The following is a 19125-nucleotide window of genomic DNA, read 5'->3' as shown; positions in this document are numbered from 1 at the left end:
TACATGAACATTTCTGTTTAAATCAGTTTGATTCTTAGTTTCCCCACCACTGATTTGGACCGTGACTCTGTCAGGTTGAGTATAATATTTCCCAATTGCCATCTGTTTTCTAGTTCTCTAATATTTCTTGCTGTTGTCTCTTCTCCAGTTTTTTCCTCTCCATTATAATGGGTTTAGGTCTTTGAAAGAAGAAGTAAAATGAAAGAAAAGAAAGAGAAAAGAAAACAAATAAAACCTGCTCAGTTGTAGTTTCAGTGGTACTTGTAGAAGAAGGAAAATTATATATGTGTGATAATTTGCCATCTTAACATGAAAGCCCACTAAGATTTACTAGAGTTGTGAAAGTTTTCTTTTCATCATACTTGGAGGTTAAAATATTTAATGTTTTCTTCATGAATTATGCCCTCCTTTCCTTTTTACCTCAGGTAAATTCTGTCCAAGTAGTATCTTGACTGAACTTAGTTTCTACATTTCATGGTTTACGTTAACACTTGACAATATTTAATCTTTAACCTCATCTGAACAGAAGACAGGCTTTAGGTAGAACTTTCTAGTTAATTAATGATATCTTTTACAGTCACTTTAAATGCATTTTTAAGGTTGCTGAAATTTTATTGTAAAAAGACAACAAAATGATATTTGTTCCTCTAGTAAGAAATATAAAGCATCATATTCATATTTTGTCAAAGCATGATTTATAAGAATGAAGAATGTACCAACTTTAATGTTACTATTGAAACAGTTAAAAAAAACCCTTAAAATACCTAGCGAAAAAAAATGTTTCTTAAACACTAATATTTTTAAATTTCATATTCAAAAATATACCAAGGTAGTGTATCTATCCTTATCAAATTTTATATTTTAAGATGCCATGCCAAGTCAGTTTTGCTTAAAAAAAAATGATGTATCAGTTTGTAGGTTTTTCTAGAAGTTGAGGGGCGTTCATTTACTGAACATCTGCTGAATATCAGGCACTATCCTTGGTATTAAGGATATACCAGTACCTACAGTGGAGAATTTTGAACTAGGACAGCATAGAACAGAACAAAAGAAGAGGTTGGGATAACAGGAAGATGTGTAGCAAAGCAGAAGGGTGAAAACAGATCTTAGGGAATGATAATAAAATAGGAGTGGGCATGGTGACAGCAGAAATCCATCTCCAAGAGAGACTGAAGAAACTTGCTGGGAGTTGAGATATAAATAGGGAAAGTAAAGGTTTCAAAGGTTTTCTCACCTGGGTCTATTTAACCCAGGCACATGAGACTAACAAATGCTGAAGGATCTCTGTTAGCATGTTGATCTAACTATAGAAGGATGGGAAAGCCCTGCATTTTTAATTGCATTCTAATTGCATAACTCTGTGTTTGTGAGAATGATTTCCCGAAAAATTTGGAGAGAAAAGGCTGCAAAAATTGTGTTGGCTTATGTGTCAAATCATGTAGATGCTGATTTCCTATCAAAGTGAAACAATTCCTCCCTGAACTTTTTTTTTTTTTCCTTTGGCTGCACCCTGGGCATGTGGAAGTTCCAGGGTTGGGGACTGAACTGGTGCCATAGCAATGACCCGATTTGCTGCAGTAACAATTTCAGATTCTCCTTTTGCACCACAAGAGAACTTCACCTCTGAACTTTTCAAGATTGATATTTTTCAATAAGAGAAGAGAACTGCTTATGCATACTAAAACATATTTTGATGACGTAAATTGAGATAATCTCTTTGTTCATAGGTATTACTTTCCTGATAAAGGACCAAAGTTCACTGGCCAAATGTGGATAATCACAAGGTTATTCAAATACCCCTAAAATATTGGAACTTGAACAAATTCAATTAAAATTTTACCATAAGCCCAATCATATGTTGAATAAGTGTGGGCACCAACTTTTTGTTTAGTTTTGTTAAGTTACCCAAGAGAAACTGTGTATGCTGTATTTCCAAACAGGCTGGAACTGGCTGATCCTGTGTGGTTAATAGCGCAACCAGTAATTCTTCTGGTTTACATTTATATTTATAAGCCCATCTGTCTGCAAATGGGCCAGTTCTCAGGTGTTTTGTCACTTTAACTGTTTTAAGCATGGCCTGCTGCACTCAAGAGGTAACCTAACTATACTTCAACAAAATGTTTTAAAAGGGAAAGAAAATAAGATAGGAGAATTGCATTTAAAAAGGAATTAACCTGTGCTCACTTCAGCAGCACATATACTAAAATTGGAATGATACAGAGAAGATTAGCATGGCCCCTGCTCAAGGATGACAGGCAAATTCATGGTGTATCCCTTTCTTTTTTTTTTTTTTTTTGGAAGCTTCCAGACCATGTATGACTGTGTCACTTTGCTGTGCAGCAGAAATTGACACAATATTATAAATCAACTATACTTTAATAAAAAAAAAAGTTTTAAAAGGAAGTAACCTAGAGTATGGAGGCGTATGTGACCATAAAAGGGTTTTCTGTAAAGCACTGAGCTCTCAGCTTTCCTTATATCCAGGCAATTCTAAGTAATGATGAGGCAATGGGAAGAGGTTCTTTAAAGGCTGTCTCATGGAAGAAAAGCACAGTCATGAATAATCAGGTAGAAATCATATTGCATTCATCTGTAGAAAAGGAGTCCTTAGGTGAGTCAGCTGTAGGATGATGGTAGATGGGGAACTAGATTTGGAAGTGGGGTATGTTTGTTCTTACCCTTTGTGTCCTTCCTACTGCACACAGGCTTGTCTTTAAGAAACATTTTTACCCAACCTCCCTTTTCCAAGATACAATCTTGAAAAGTGAATTAGAAAATGAGCAGAGGAAGGGGTAGAAACTCACCTTGCCTCTATCCAGCTAGGACCTCAGAATTAAAGCCTTTTCAGAAGCATATTTGAAATGTATGAAATTTATGTGTTCTATACCTCACATCATTCTGTTTATTAAATACACAATCTCTTTGCACCTGACTTGTTTTGCTTTCTGAGGTAAAACATTTATATTTGAATATAGTGTGTTAACAACAATAGCAATTTAAATGATTTAGCCAATACAGCAAAGAGAATGAGAAATATTGGTTAAGTTTTATATTTCTTCCTTTTAAAAGCAGTCTTAGGTCTTATGATTTAAACTATAAGGGCAGAGAAAGGTAATTTTTACTTTATAAGGCAACCTAATTCTCTTTCTCATGTGTATCAAAAATATACATACATATATAGCAAATAATTGAAAATATAAAATATGAGATATGTAGATCACTTAAGATTTTGAAAAAGCACTTCTGGCTTTCCAATTTATAACTTTAAGAAGTCATTCATTTTTATATTTGAAATAAATATTCTACCAGGGAGGAAGAATTATTTTTCTGGTTCTACAATGATGACTCTTTTATTCTCTTGGACAGTGTATTAGAATAATTATGAGTTTTTATTATTGCCTTTTGCATGAATATTCTCCTTGTATAGAACTGGTTTGTTTTACTTTGTGGAGCCTTGACTCACTGGAAACATTATTTAGTAATGCCCATGAGAAATACTTTAACATAAAAGAGAATAATTCTGTCTCCCAGTTATTTTTACATGGTCAAAATTTGCATATGTTCCAACATGATAACTAATGGGCAAAGCTCAGGTTATATAACATCTTAGAAATTGTCAATATTAACTGAGAGCGAGGGGGAAGACACCTTTACCTGAAATCTGGCATTTCAATGTCTGCAGTGAATTTATCAGAGAATTTGATGCCATGACTATGCCAATTTCCAAGTAGCAAAATAGCTCTGTACTTTGTGAATCTGCAGAGATTTCAGGATAGAATTAAATTATGCATTGTCTTATAACATTGGAAACTAAACTTAGAAATGTAGGATAAAACAAAGACTACCCAAATGAGAACATACAGAAACTTTTTTTCAGAGCTCACTATATCAGAAAAAGTCTGCCATCATCATTTTCTTTTGGCAGGGACACAAAGGCAGACAGGGAAGAGGAAAAGCCCTAAAATGGAAAAAAAAAAAAAAAAAAGCAGGAAAGACCTTTTGTATTTCTGATTGGAGATTGTTGACACAAGATGAAGGTGGGATAACTAGAAGCAGGGCGTGTTATGTAATTGGTTGGGATGGCACATTTTGCTTTATCTGATTGTTACCGAATTTAAAGCAGGGACAAATAGACTTGGGCTGGCTGTTTTTGCCCAAGTCCTGATGATTCTGAGTCAATAGCTATTGGCGGTGGCTTAATTTCTTGACTTAGCGCAGACATTGTGGGTCAGAGCTGTATTGTAGTATTAACTGATAATCATTTATTTGAGATGGTGATGGATAATTATATAAACAGCATTGAATTAATTTAATATTTAAAAACAAATTATTTATTCTTATAGGAAAAAAAGCAATCTGTATTCTAAACAAATGGTCCAATGAGTTTAAAAGTAACTGGTTAAAAGAAAAGTACATCCTTGTCTTGTTCCTCATCTTAGCAGAAATTCTTTAAACTTTCCACTATTGAGAATGATGTTAGCTGTGGGTTTGTCATATATGACCTTTATTATGTTGAGGTATGTTCCCTCTATGCCCACTTTCTGGAGAGTTTTTTTGTTTTTTTAATCAAAAATGGGTGTTGGATTTTTGTCAAAAGCTTTTTCTGCATCTATTGAGATGATCATGTGGTTTTTATCCTTCTGTTTGTTCATGTGGTGTATCTCACTGATTGATTAGGATTATCATACTAAGTCAGAGAAAGACAAACATCATATCATATCACTTATATGTGGAATCTAAAAAAAAGAATACAGGAAGTTCCTGTCTGTCGTACTCAGCAGTAGCAAACCTGACTGGCATCCATGAAGATGTGGGTTGGATTGCCTCGCTCAGTGGGTTAAGGATCCAACATTGCTATGAGCTGTGGTGTAGGTCCCAGACATGGCTCAGATCCCTTGTTGCTATAGCAGTGGTATAGGCCAGCAGCTACAGCTCTGATTTGATCCCTAATCTGGGAACTTCCCTCTGCTGCGGATGTGGCCCTAAAAAAAAAGACAAAACTAAAAATAAATTTAAAGGATATAAATGAACTTATTTGGAGAATAGAAACAGGCTCATAGACTTTGAAAACAAACTTATGGTTACCAAATGGGATAGGTGATGGGGGGAGGCATGGACTGCGGGGTTGGAACTGACAATATGCACACTGTGGTATATGGAATGACTGGCCAATGGGGACCTGCTGTATATATAGCCCAAGGAACTCTACCCAATATTTTGTGATAATCTACATGAGAAAAGAATCTGAAAGGGAATGGATATGTGTACATGTATAACTCAATCACTGTTGTATTGCAGAAATTATCACAACACTGTAAATCAACTATACTTCAATAATTTTTTTTAAAAAATTTAAAAAAGAAAAAGAAAAAACAATGGTTTATTCCAATAGATGAGCCTTTGTAAGTATAACTAATTTTATCATTCTGATTCCTGCTGTGCTTCAAGAACCCTTAATTAGTGCAGTTTGGAGTTTATTATCCCTTTGACAGTACTTTGGTAAGTATAGTCTACAAATAGGCTATTTTTTCACATTTAAAATCTTAAATTCCCACACCTATATCTAATTATCTCACTTCTAAAAATTTTAATGCCTTATCCTAGATCTTATCATGTTCCCTTGCCTTAGATACTTTCAGTTTTTCCTCCACCTTTAGTCATTTCACTTTTCCTTTTTTTTTTCTTATACTGCCAAGACTGCTTGGCTCATACTGTAACCACCACTCTCTTGATCTGTTTGTTTTTCTTGACCACATGACGTACAAAATCTCAACTCTGCTTTTATCCAACCACTGCCTCCTTCTGTCCTTTTCTTGGGCTTCAGATTGTGCATTTCACCTATTCTTTCCTTCTGATCAGGGGTGTTTTTATACTAGGAGTTGGTATAGAGAGGAAGCATCAAAGAGATACTAATACTGACTACTCTTGCATGTAGTTGCTTAAGTCACTTTTAATGTTTTTTTATTTTTTCTATCATAGTTAGTTTACAGTGTTCTGTCAATTTTCTACTGTACAGCAAGGTGACCCAGTCATACATACATTCTCTTCTCACATTATCATGCTCCACCATAAGTGACTAGACATAGTTCCCAGTGCTATACTGCAGGATCTCATTGCTTATCCATTTTTAATTTGGGTCAGAAGGATCCTTACTCTGGATAGACTTTCTTGCTTTCTTTAAATCTTTGGTTTCTGTTGAGCACTCTACATTGATTACATATAATTCCCTCTACCTGTCTTATTGTTCACTTGATCCAAGTATCCACCTTGAAGGCAAGCTTCAATACTTACATTTTGTGACCATGTTCTCTGATGGTGGCTAAAAGTTGATCTCAGTGCCCTTACATTGATTGTCATAAACTCATTAGCTATGTCCTTTCTGTGTTGTCCTGCCAGCAAGAGTGCTGGCAGATTGCATGCAACTCTATAGATATGTATTATCATTATCATTATAATGACCACGACTTTTAGCGTCTGATGCCGCCTTTCTTTGCGCATAATGTGGCAAAGCAGCTATTCAATGATTTTGCTATCTCCATGGAAGCTTACTCTCTGCTTTCAAATTTTTATGTTTATGTTGTTAGACTCTATTTTTATTATAAAAAAATGGAATTATCTTACAGATATTAATCCATGGGTTTTTATTAGATTAAAATATTTTTGTCTAACAACAAAAGGCAAAAAATAAAAATGAAAGAAAGAGCATCATAATTTCATCATTGTGGAGGCCAAAACATCCAAAGTTATAAATTAAATATTTTTTCAATTGAATGTTTTCGAAGGGGGAGAATATACCTCACGTTTTCCTTAAGAAAATACCCTAAGTTTCCAAATTCTATCATTGTGGAAAATATTTTGTTATGTCCTACAGGGAAAAACTAAAACTTCAGGAAAGGTTACTGTCAAATTTCCGATCTGATGAAATTGATAGTATGTAGGAAAGTAGAAATAAAAGTGAAAGGAAATGATTTGTAGGCATAAAAACATTGAATGTATTATTTTCCCTTTGAATATTAAAAACTCTTATTTTGTTGTTGTTTATAATAATTTGCAGACATATGTGGGGAACTTATTCACAGTTGGCTTATGGAGAACTTATAACTATTTGGTATCTACAAAATGTTTTTAAAGGTTATCAACATACTGTGAATTTGGAAAAAGAAGATGAATTAATTCATTTAACATATTTAATGGAAGTTTTGCCTTTTTAGTTTAAACAGATATTAACTACCTGAGGAATTATATTTCAAGTAAATAAGATAAAATGAAATGCAGCGATATAAAGTTTACAAAGATGCTAAGTGAAAGATTTACTGAATTGTTTTTTCATTCATGTACTCATTCATTTATTTATGCATGCATTTAAAAATATAGGTGAGTACCTATTATATACTGGATTCCATTCTTCATATAAAAGGTTAAATCTAGATTTGGATTTTCTTTCTACCTTCAAGATTATAGAAATTAGAGGAGGAATAAATGTAACTATAGGAACCCAGGGAGTAACCAGATATGCCTTAAGAATTAATAAAGACTTTACAGAATAGAAAATATCTGAGCTCAGTCTTGAATGAGTGGAGGAATGAGGAGGAGGAAAAGCACCTCAGCAAAGGAATATGAAATGTAGAGCATGATTAGAAGAAAGAGAAGCAGGAGAAAGTACTGATATGGAATTGGGAGCAATATCATGAAGGGTTTGGAGTAGGAATTTCAACTTAGAAAATCTCATGAATGCCAAGTGCTTAAGAAGACTCTCGTGCTGTAAGTAAAAAATAGGGGGAGATAAAGGTGCTTTTTTTTGTGGTGTGAATTTTGAAAAAAAAGATCATTTTGAGGATAATGAATTTAAATACCAATATTTTGGATATCGGATAAAATGTGTACATGAAAATAGCTGATTTCCTATTGGAAAGAGGAACACGAATTTGGAATAATATTGGATATCAATATAAATCTGGGAATTATTCTCAAAGAGATAATTGTTAAAGGTGTTAAGAGCCAATGAGCTTCTGAAGATAGGCTATGTCAAGAAAGAAGAAAACTATAGCCTGGGTATGAAAATATATTTAGAAATTTAAAATATTATAATATCAAATACTCATTAGCCTGCTTTTCTTTCACAAATTATTAAAAAGTTTTTGTACATGTGATACAGAACCATCTTAATGGGCTCAGAAATGGGAATATTTTTGTGTCCATGGATCCCTTGCAGACCCAAGTAGTCACGTCTCTATTGAAAAAAAGAGCTGCAGTTAGTTTCTTTATTCAGATTGGAATTGAATAGTCTAGCGAATATGCTTGTACTTTCAGTAGTTCTTCAATGTAAAAGAAAAAAATGGAAATCTAAATTTGAATCTGGTACCATAATACTCTCAAGTGAGATGGGGTAGAAATATATAATAGCAATATCAATACTTGCTTTTTCATTTTATTTTTAAGCATAGCCAGAGCATCTTTGTTGTTAAAAGGAAGCTTTAGTAAAGATATCATTAGAAATATCAAAATAATAAATACATAAATATACATTAAACAGAATATTTTAATGTTATAACAGTAATATTTTAATGTAATATCTTTTACCTTATGTTTTGCTTTTTCAGGGTGATTTATGAGCAGGGTTTGTAGTGCCACAGCAAATTTTCAAGTATACATTATTTGAGCAGAAAGCAAAGAAGTCACAACAATTTGGCATTTAGGTAGAAGAAACCTAGAGCTTTGTCGTGAACGCATATTGACGTGACTGACTTTTCTTCCTAACATGGAGTATGGAGTACCTTGGCTTCTGAGATGTTTCTTTTAGCTCATAATACACAGGAAACCTTCTAATATCTGCTTAATTAAGATAAACAGTGTCAACAATATTCTATATGTTTAAGACTTTTCTGTTGTTGGTTTTTTTTTATTGTTTTTTCTTTTTTCCCAGAACATTAACTTTTTGAATTTTGCCAGGCACATATGAAAGTACTATGCACAGTGGACAATGCCAGAAGTTACCATTTGTTTGGTAAATACTGGCTTCTGAATCCAACACACCATATTTGAAACCTGACTTGGTTACTTGATGCTTTTTTTGGTGTGGACACATCATTTACACTCTCTCAACTTCATATTTTTCTATTATTTTTTTCTTTTTTTTCATCATTAAAATGAGGAAAGCAAAACCCACCTTATAGGCTTGCTGTGATAATTACATAAATCATGCATATAAAATTGTTCAGTGTAAAGTAGGGACATAAGAAATCCTGCCTATTATTTTCAAATGTTTCTAAATTCTTTAAAAAATTATATGAATAGGCAAGAGAAAAAGGCCCTAGGAAAAAGCTAATGTGGAATTTTAAATTCCTGACAGAATCCCACAAAACTTAGAATGTGAGAAATGCCAACAGAATGCATGGTGGGGAATGAGAAACCTTATAGTCAACAGCAGATGGTAGAGACAGGTTGAAATAGTTTGGCCACAAAATGGCATGGCTCAATCCTCAAGGATCCTGATTCTTGGTTAAATAATATTAAAAAGAGAGCTAAAGGATGACGTGCAGTAGCTAAGGGAATAAATTATATTCTGCATTGCCAGAAATGAAGAGATGAAATTTCCTCAGATAGGAATGTCTAATAAATTTCAAAATAGGCAATTGTTAAAGGGTATTGTTTAAAATAGCTAGAAAATTTGGTTTGGAATCCTCCTGATTTTTCTGGATAAAGAATGTGATTCTAAAGCATTGAGACTTTATTTTTAAAAAGTTGCCATTTTTAGCAAAATGTAAAAATGTGCATTTTGTTTTACATTTTGTTAAATAATGTAAAAATATAAAAAAATTTTGTATTTTTTTTACATTTTAAAATGTAAAAAGTTTACATTTTTAGGCCATAACTTACACCATAACAAACATCATGATATCCCTTGAGATCTACCTCCTACAAAATATTAGATTAGAAGGGACAGATTCACGCATTACAGGACTGTCAGCTTGCCAGCTGGCCACCATGAGTTAGAGTACTCTTTAACAATGAGTATTGGCTGACCCCTGCTGAAGAACATGGCTAGCACCAGGGTACCCGAGGCAGTTGCAACACACAAGTGAAAACACACTCTCTCAGATTCATAATAGAATACCAAGAGATGTCAAGGTGAGTAACATCACATATATGTCACCTGTTGTGACAGCATTCAGGACATATGCCCGTGGGGCTTTTCTTCAATTTTCTCCTTGTATAATGAAGCAACTCCCAGATGCCAGTGGGAACTGGTAGTCTTGTACAGTGTGCTGATAGGAAAAAACATTTTATATTTCAAAACTGGCTCATTTGTTATAGCTAAGGGCAGATACTGAATCATGATTGCTCTTGATGAAAGCAGAACTCATTTAATATAACAATGTGGAAAAATTAACCAAAAAAAAAAGGCCTAGGTAGCTCTGCAGTACTCTCTTAATGACTGCATTGTCAGTGGAATTGCTGATTTGGGGTTTAATATTTATCCTTTGTTTTAAATAAAGAAAGATACATTTAAGTTACTGTTTTTTTTAATAAATTCCATATTCTAATAGACACATGGTTTGGTATGTAAAAAATGATCTCTAATATATTTCCAAGTTATAATTTCTAGGCTTTCTTTTCTGTTTATTTTTATTTTATTTTATTTTATTTTATTTTATTTTATTTTATTTTATTTTAGTCTTTTTAGGGCTGCACCCATGGCATATGGAGATTCCCAAGCTAGGGGTCAAATAGGAGCTGTAGTTGCTGGCCTATGCCACAGCCACAGTAACACCAGATCCAAGCTGTGTCTGAGATCTACACCGCAACTTACTCAAGGCAGCACTGGATCTTTAACCTAATGAGCAAGGCCAGGGATTGAAACTGCATCCTCACGGATGCTAGTCAGATTTGTTTCTACTGAGCCACAAGGGGACCACCTGTTTGTTTACTTTAGATGGTGTTTCCTTTGTATTGGTATTAGATCATTTATCTTTAATTGTTCTGGGCTCTCTGTTTTTTACTTCTATTACCCAGATGGCTACTTTATATTCACTGCTTTCCATAGTTATTGCTTATCAACATACTTTCTGGTTTCTTCTATTTCTCTGGGCTCGCATAATTGGATTTTATTTGTCAATTTTGCCTTTTCTTTTGCAGTCTGCTTCTCATGTTCTCTGATAGCCCTATTCTCCATCTAATTATTTTTAATTTTATACCCTTGTCCTATTTCTCCTTTCAAAATTTGCATCTTCCATACATGATCCTTCTTATCAATAATTCATTAATGATTCTTCCTCTTTGTCTTTGCCCCTTTCATTTTTTGCCTCTTTCTCACAAATGGCTGACTTCTAATCTCTCTATTCAGCCTTTCTCCTTACACTTATATAATTATTTCCATTTCGTTCTTTTTCATTGTGCTTTCTTTACTTACACTTATACCTATATATTTATTGAGGTTCATTATGTGCCTGCAACATAGGGACTGAAAGGTAATATGACAAAGACCTGGCCTTTAAGGAGTTCTCCATCTGGAAGAGACAGACACATAAATAAACCAGATAAGATAAAGATGTAGAAAGAGCAGGAATACAAATAGATACAGAGTTTTATAGGAGCCCTAGGGAATGTGCCATGGGCTGGGAGAGGGTGGCATCAAGAAAAAATTCCCAGGATAATGTGTTACCTTGACCAAGTCTTAAGGGAAGAGTAGTCAGCAGGTTGGCATTGCTGAACATATATGGAATGCAGAGAACATGGAAAAGGAGCTTAAAACAGAAAATGGTTTTGCTGTGGATGGAATTATCTGTCATACTGAAAAGCATGAACATCAACAGGACTCTTGGATGCATTTGAAGCAGGAAATAGCCATACCTGATAGTTATTTTGACCTCCTCTTCTGTCAACTACTTACAGAATAGATTTGAGGATTATGTGAATGAAATTAGGGATGTCCACTAAGATCACTTCATGAGAATCTGGATCAGGGTGGTGAGAGAGAAACACCAGAGTGGATTCAGAATGATTTACATGAAAAAAAAAAAATGGATGGAATGTAACTGCTGATTGAATGCAGGTAACAAGGGAGAGTATGATTCTTAGATTCCACATTTAGTAACTAGGTGGATGATGATGTCAAAAGTTAAAAGAGGAAGAACAGGGCAGGGGAACCAGATCATCTTCTGTTCTCCCTCCCTAATGGGGTCTTCCAACAATACTGACATCTTGCATTTTTTTTTGCTCCCCACCCCCACCCCATATGCAGAAGTTCCTGGGCCAAGAATGGAACCCTAGCCACAGCAGTAACAAGGTCAAATCTTTCACTGCTATGCCACCAGGGAACTCTGATAACTTGCATGTTTTTTAAAAGTGTACCATAAGTTTTCAAGCTCTCTCCCATCTGTTACTTAATCATTCCTCATGAGAATCTTCTGAAATTGTGCAGGTTATAGCCACAGTTTACAGATAAACACACTGAAAAAGCCTTTTCTCCCATGTCTGCTCTAGTGACAATAGGTCATTTAAATGCTCGAGATGTTTTCAGTTAGGCGGCTTTGGATTCTGTTCTGCCAAGTAGGCTGCTAGGATGTAACTAGAGGCCCAGTTACGTGGGTGGGTTATATATGTGATGCTGCTGCCACAAACAGACATGAGAGGGTTTAGAGAGGGTGATCCTTATCGGGCATTTCCTTAACCAGGGACGCTGCCACAGTAGAGCATAGTGTTCCATTCCTCCCACATGGAAATTTTCCATCACTTGAAGGACCTTCAAATGCAAGGAAGCTACCAACTGGATTAGAATTCATCCTTCATAAGCAAATAGTTCATATACCCACAATAGGTTGCATACCATGTTTTTTTACACGTGGTACATATAGACTTAGGGCTGTATTAATAACTCCTCAGGTTCATTCTATTAATCTCTTCACATCGGCTGCACATTTGTCTCACATTCCTTTGGAGTTTCTATACAGATAGAGACATTATTTTTAAAGTCAGGTTGCAAGCAGCTGGTATAAAAGAAAGACTTCTGTGTTCTTCCCACCCAACCGAGACCAGAGAAATTGCTTTTCTAGTAGACAACAGTAGAGGAGAGGTGGATGATAACAGAGGTCTTTCTTGCGCTGCTCTCATATTCCTTTCAGATGATGAGGCAGGAAACCACCAGAAACTGATCTATTATGTGAATGTATGATTTCATCATGCTTCATCTCCTTTGGGTTTCTGGGTGGTATGCAAGGATAAGGGTCCTTGAATGAATTTAACCCTTGTTCTTCATTCCCAATATTATTAAAGCGGTGATTAGCCTTAAGGTTTAGGTTTAAGATGAGGGTTCATTATATGAATTAAGTATTTATTTGTTCAGGAGGCAAATAAGGAAGACAAAATGGATTGAATTAAAATTCCTCAGAGGAGCTTGGCAGTGGCCAAACCTCATAAACTAATTGAAGGAACTGTCATATTATACTTAGCAGTATAAAACCTTGGGTTGCAAGGGAGAGTTAGATCTGAATTAATCTGAGAGTTGTTTACATTAACCAGTGTTTATTGTTTTAACTAGATTTGTTTCTGAACTGTTCTGACCTAGAAGGGCATAATACTCTAGAAAAGTGAGATTATCAAGCAACATTTTTTTTCTATAAAGATACATAGTTTTTCTAATATGATTCAAATCTGAATCACTTTAAAATTTGGAAACTGTATAAATTTGATGCATGTCTATGATAAGTCTCTGTAATATAAATTTGGACAAATAATTCTCTTTTCTAACATCTTAGATGACTTTAGCTATATATATGTAGATAGTCTTAACACATGTAAATTCAGGAGTTAGCACAGTTGTTCTCATGGCATATGCAGTTCCAAGGCCAGGGATCAGATCTGAGCACCTGTAGCAAATAGGACCCTTAGACCACAATGTAGGGCCAGGAATTGAACCTGTGTCCTTGGAGCTGCAGAGACACTGCAGATCCCATTGCACCAGAGTGGGGACTCATGGGGAGATTTTTAAATGTACATTATTTTTGTGCCTTCTATAGCCTTACTGAGTCTGAATGTCAGGGTGCAGTGCTTGAGAGTATTTTTAGCTTCCCAATTTATTCTGCTGTGAACTGTTTGAAAAATACTATCTTAAAGTGCATGTTTAATATAATTCACCATCATCTGGATAAAATAATGACAGCAATTCTTTGTGTAGAATGCTTCCATCCATGTGTGTTAATAGTTAATGTAAACATATGTGCTTATATATTTATAAAACATCTTTGGATGTTTTTCTCCAGAGGACTGGGGATGAGGCAGGGGTGGAAGAGATATTTACTTTTTACTCTATAAACTTTATCCATTTAAACCATTTGAAACTATTTCTCACAAGTTTCTAGGTTATAAACATGCATGTGTGTGGAAGGGGGTTGTGTGTGGGAGATGAGCACATGGTGTGTGTATAAAGTCAAAGGATCTAGAAAAATACTCTGTTGCATTCATTTGAATACCAGGCAGATTTTCATTTCTCCTAAGAAAAAAATCTGTTCTCAGTTTATAAAAATCATCAATTAATATGTCCTTTCTTCATCTCTCCCCCATCCCTAAACCCTACCACATAAGTATTTACAGAGTTCTCCTATGAGCCAGGCCCTATGCTAGACTTTGGGAATATAAGGCAAGTGACATGTGGTTGGCAACCTCAAATACTGGCAGTTGAAACATAAGCATATAAAAATATGTGTCATATAAATCCATCTCCAAATACCTCATCTAAAAGATTGAAGTGTGAGTCAAAAATTTCTACTGAGAATCTAATATGTTTATTGCAAAGGATAAGGTGGAAAATACTGTTTATTGCTCTATTGCCCTCTCTTCCTCTCTTTTGTGGGATAATCACCTATTTCCTCCCAATATTTTATGTTATTTTATTTTATTTTATTCCGTGTTTCTTCCATAGTGCCGTAACCTTGTACTTTGTTCTCAGATTATTTTAAATTCTTAAGCTACCAAGATGCCACCCAAAGGAGGATAGAGGTAAAAGGAAAGGATATTTTGAGGACTCCATGTTATATACCCAAACTATTCCATTTTCCTGGAATGTCCCCCTTTCATTCTCTTCCTGTACCCTTTTCTGCTGTATAGATTTGTCCAATATACATTCATTTCCTGTCCGTTCATCTAAATATCCTCCCTGCTAATTTGGAAATATATTTATAAATTTTATTTATTTTTATTTATTTACTTATTTATTTTATTACTCAGTGAATTTCATTACATTTATAGTTGTACTACAATCATCACAACTAAACTTTATAGCATTTCTATCCCAAGCCCAGCAGTGTATCCACCCACCTACCAACCTCTCTCATTTGGAAACCATTAAGTTTTTCAAAGTCTGTGAATCAGTATCTGTTCTGAAAAGAAGTTCATTGTGTCCTTTTTTAGATTCCACATGTAAGTGATAGCATTTGATGTTGGTGTCTCATTGTCTGACAGACCTGACTTAACATGATAATTTCTAGGTCCATCCATGTTGCTGCAAATGCCATTATTTCTTTCCTTTTAATGCCTGAGTGATATTCCACTTTGTATGTGTACCACATATTCTTTATCCACTCCTCTGTTAATGGGCACTTAAGTTGTTTGCATGGCTTGCCTACTGCATATAGTGCTGCAGTGAACATTGGAGTACATATGTCTTTTCAAGTCATGATTTTCTCTGGATAGATGCCCAGAAGTGGGATTGCTAGATCAAATGGTAATTCTATTTTTAGTTTTCTGAGGAATCTGCATGCTGACATCCACAGTGGCTGTACAAGTTTACCATCCCATTAACAGTGTAATAAGGGTCCCTTTTCTCCACACCTTCTTTTTTTTTTTTTTGGTATTGAGCTTCAGGGGGTATTTGTAAATTTTGGAGATTAATCCCTTGTCAGTTGATTCACTTGCAAAGATTTTCTCCCATTCTGTGGATTGCCTTTTCATTTTGTTTAGGGTTTCCTTTACTGTGCAGAAACTTTTAATTCCCATTTTTTTTGTTTGTTTTGTTTTTGTTGGCATTATTCTAGGAGGTGGATCTGAGAAGATGTTGCTGTGGTTTATGTCAGAGAGTGTTTGGCCAATGTTTTCCTTAAAGAGTTTTATATGATCGGATCTTATATTTAGGTCTTTAATCCATTTTGAGTTTATTTTTGTCTGTGGTGTTAGGAAGTATTCTAATTACATTCTTTTACATGTGGGCTGTCCTGTTTTCCCAGAACCAGTTATTTAAGGGGCTATCTTTTCTCCATTGTATATTCCTGTCTCCTTTGTCATAGATTAGTTGACTGTAGGTATGTGGGTTTAATTCTGGGTTTTCTATACTGTTCCAATGATCTATATTTCTGTCTTTGTGCCAGTAAAATAGATGTTTTTATGATTGTAGCTTTGTAGTATAGTCTGAAGTCAGGGAGCTTTATTCCTCCAGCTCCATTTGTCTTTTTCAGGATGGCTTTGGATATTCTGGGTATTTTGCGCTTCCAAACAAACTTTAAAATATTTTGTTCTAGTTCTGTGGAAAATGTCCTTGGTAATTTGTTAGGGATTGCATGGAATCTGTAAACTGCCCTGGGTAGTATAATCATTTTGATAATATTGATTCTTCCAATCCAAAAGCATGTCTTTCCATCTGTTTGTGCATCTTTGATTTCTTTTATCAGGGTCTTATATTTTTCAGAGGAAGGACTTTTGTCTATTTAGGTAGGTTTATTCCTAAGTATTATATTCCTTTTGATACAGTGGTAAATGGAATTGTTTCCCTAATTTCTCTTTCTGATCTTTTCTTGTTAATATGTAGAAATGCAGTCGATTTCTATGTATTAATTTTGTATCCTGTGACTTTGCCAAATTCATTGATCAGTTCTAACAGTTTTCTGGCAGAGTCTTTAAGATTCTCTAGGTATAGTATCATGTCATCTGCAAATAGTGATAGATTTACTTCTTCCTTTCCAACTTGAATTCCTTTTATTTCTTTTACTTCTCTGATAGCTGTGGCTAGGATCTCCAAAACTATGTTGAATAGTAATGGTGAGAACAGACATCCTTTCCTTATTCCTGATCTCAGTGGGAATTCTTTCAAATTTTGACCCTTGAGAATGATGTTAGCTTTGGGTTTGTCATATATGGCATTTATTATATTGAGATAGGTTCGCTCTATGCCCACTTTCTGAAGGGCTTTTAATCTGAAATGGGTGTTGGATTTTGTAAAAGGCTTTTTCTGCATCTATTGAGAGGTTCATATAGTTTATATTCTTCAGTGTGTTCTTGTGGCATATCACACTGTTTGATTTGTGGATATTGACGAGTCCTTTCATCCCTGGGGTAAATCCCACTTGATCATGATGTACGATCCTTTTAATGTATGTTGCATTAAGTTTGCTAGTATATAGTTACGGATTTTTGCATTTATGTTCATCAGTGAAATTGAGCTGTTATTTTCTTTTTTGGTGGTATCTTTGTCTGGTATCAGGGTGGTAGTGACTTCATAAAATGAGTTTGGGAGTGTTCCTTCCTCTGCCATTTTTTGGAATAGTTTCAGAAGGATAGGTGTTATCTCTTCTGTAAATGTTTGATAGAATTCTCCTGGAAGCCATCTGGTCCTGAACTTTTGTTTGTTGGAAGTTTTTTAATGACAGTTTCAATTTCAGTACTTGTTATTGGACCATTCATCTTTTTGATTTCATCTTCATTTGCTCTTGGAAGATTGTACTTTTCTAAGAATTTGTCCAATTCTTCTAGGTTGTCTGATTTATGGGCAGGTAGTTGCATGTAATAGTCTCTTATGATCCTTTGTATTTCTGTGATGTCTATTGTAATTTCTCTTTTTTTGTTTCTGCTTGTATTGATTTGAGTCCTTTCTCTTTTTTTCTTGATAAATCTGGCTAAGTGTTTATCAATTTTATTGATCTTTTCAAAGAACCAGCTTTTAGTTTCATTGATCTTTTCTATGGCTTTCTTCATTTCTATTTCATAGATCTCTGCTCTGATCTTAGATGTCTTTCCTTCTGATAACTTTAGGTCTTGTCTATTGTTCTCTCTCTAGCTGCTTTAGATGTAGAGTTAGGTTATTTATTTGCACTTTTTCTTGTTTCCTGATGTAGGCTTGTATTGCCATAAATTTCCCTCTTAGAACGGCTTTTGCTGCATCCCATAGGTTTTGGAGTGTTGTATCTTTGTTGTCATTTGCTTCTAGGTATTTTTTTTAATTTCTGCTTTGATTTCTTCAGTGATCCATTTGTTGCTAATAGCATGTTGTTTAGTCCACGTGTTTGTTTTTTGCATTTTTTCTTGTTGTTGATTTCCAATTGTATAGTGTTGTAGTCAGAAAAGATGCTTGATATGATTTCAGTTTTCTTAGTTACCGAGGCTTAATTTGTGGCCAAGAATGTGATCGATCCTAGGGAGGGGATGTTCTGTGCACTTGAGAAGAATGCATTTTCTGCTGCTTTTGGATGGAATATCCTATAAATATCTATTAAGTCCATCTTGCCTAATGCTTCATTTAGGGCCTGTGTTTCCTTGCTGATTTTCTGAATGGATGATCTGTCCATTGCTGTAAGTGGGGTGTTAAAGTCCCCCACTATTATTGTGTTATTGTCAATTTCTCCTTTTAAGGTTGTCAACAGTTGCTTTATATATTGAGGCGATCCTATGTTGGGTGCATATATATTTACAATTGTTATATCTTCTTCTTGAATTAATCCTTTGATCATTATATAATGCCCTTCTTTGTCTCTTATAATATTCTTTATTTTAAGGTCTATTTTGACTTATATGAGTATTGCTACTCTAGCTTTCTTTTGATTCTCATTTGCATGGAATGTTTTCTTCCATCCTCTCACTTTCAATTTGCATGTGTCCCTAGAAGTGAAGTGGGTCTCTTGAAGACAGGATATATATGGGTCTTGTTTTTGCATCCATTCAGCCAGTCTATGTCTTTTAGTTGGGGCAGTTAGTCCATTTACATTTAAGATAATTATTGACATGGATTTTCTTATTGCCATTTTACTAACTCATTTGGGTTTATTTTTGGTGCTCTTTTTTCTTCCTTTCTTCTCTTGAGCATTCATCTTATGGTTTGATGGTGATCTTTAGTGTTGTATTTGTGTTGAATTTTCTTTTTTTTTG

General features: G+C 34.6%; 1 protein-coding gene and 1 non-coding gene across 6 annotated transcripts in view; both read left to right on the top strand.

The window, feature by feature from the left end:
* The window catches only part of CTNNA3 (catenin alpha 3), a 1780789-nt gene that overhangs the window by 1637455 nt on the left and 124209 nt on the right, over nucleotides 1–19125 (top strand). The gene's annotated exons all lie outside the window — the stretch shown is intronic.
* On the top strand, nucleotides 2177–2283 carry LOC146396851 (U6 spliceosomal RNA). The gene has a single exon (XR_014828611.1). It is a non-coding gene; the product is annotated as a U6 spliceosomal RNA (small nuclear RNA).

The sequence above is a fragment of the Sus scrofa genome, chromosome 14 (genome assembly GCF_054392235.1).
Source record: "Sus scrofa isolate SSC_HxYL_T2T_F1_AM1 chromosome 14, Sscrofa_HxYL_maternal_Yorkshire_Landrace_v2.0, whole genome shotgun sequence".
NCBI classification, from domain to species: Eukaryota; Metazoa; Chordata; class Mammalia; order Artiodactyla; family Suidae; genus Sus; species Sus scrofa.
The sequence above is the reverse complement of the archived record's forward strand: the minus strand, read 5'-3'. Positions and strand labels throughout refer to the sequence as shown.